This window comes from Gavialis gangeticus, unplaced genomic scaffold (assembly GCF_001723915.1).
Source record: "Gavialis gangeticus isolate Ggan-Ray unplaced genomic scaffold, GavGan_comp1, whole genome shotgun sequence".
Taxonomy (NCBI): domain Eukaryota; kingdom Metazoa; phylum Chordata; order Crocodylia; family Gavialidae; genus Gavialis; species Gavialis gangeticus.
In genome coordinates, this window is record NW_017729034.1 from 54,860,804 (window position 1) to 54,861,243 (window position 440).

Genomic DNA, 440 nt, shown 5'->3' on the forward strand with positions numbered 1-440 from the left:
AAAAAAAAAAAAGCCCTGCACTCACCAGCTCTGGCAGCAGGAATCAGGGCCTCTGAGGGCTAATGGCAGAGCCCCCTTATGCAGCATGGGGCAGCAGGGGGCAGTGCGGATGCCTGGCATCCATGCAGCAGCTGTCCCATGGAAAGCAGCAAGGCTCGGCAGGAAGCTGCACGCTGCATGCTGCCTGGGACCTGGGACCACTGTGGCTGAGTGCTGCTGGGCTCCAGGAGACTGCTGGAGCTGCCCCAGCTCCCAGACAGTGTGCAGCACCCTGAGCTGTGCTGCACCCATGCAATGCAACAGCTGCCATGTGGGTGCCAGGCAGGGGGTAATCCTCACTGCCCCTTGCTATGTGTGGGGGAGGCTCTGCCATGAGCCCTCAGAGGCCCTGATTGCCACTACCAGAGTGTGGGGCTTTTTTTTCTAAGTGCTGGGATGCT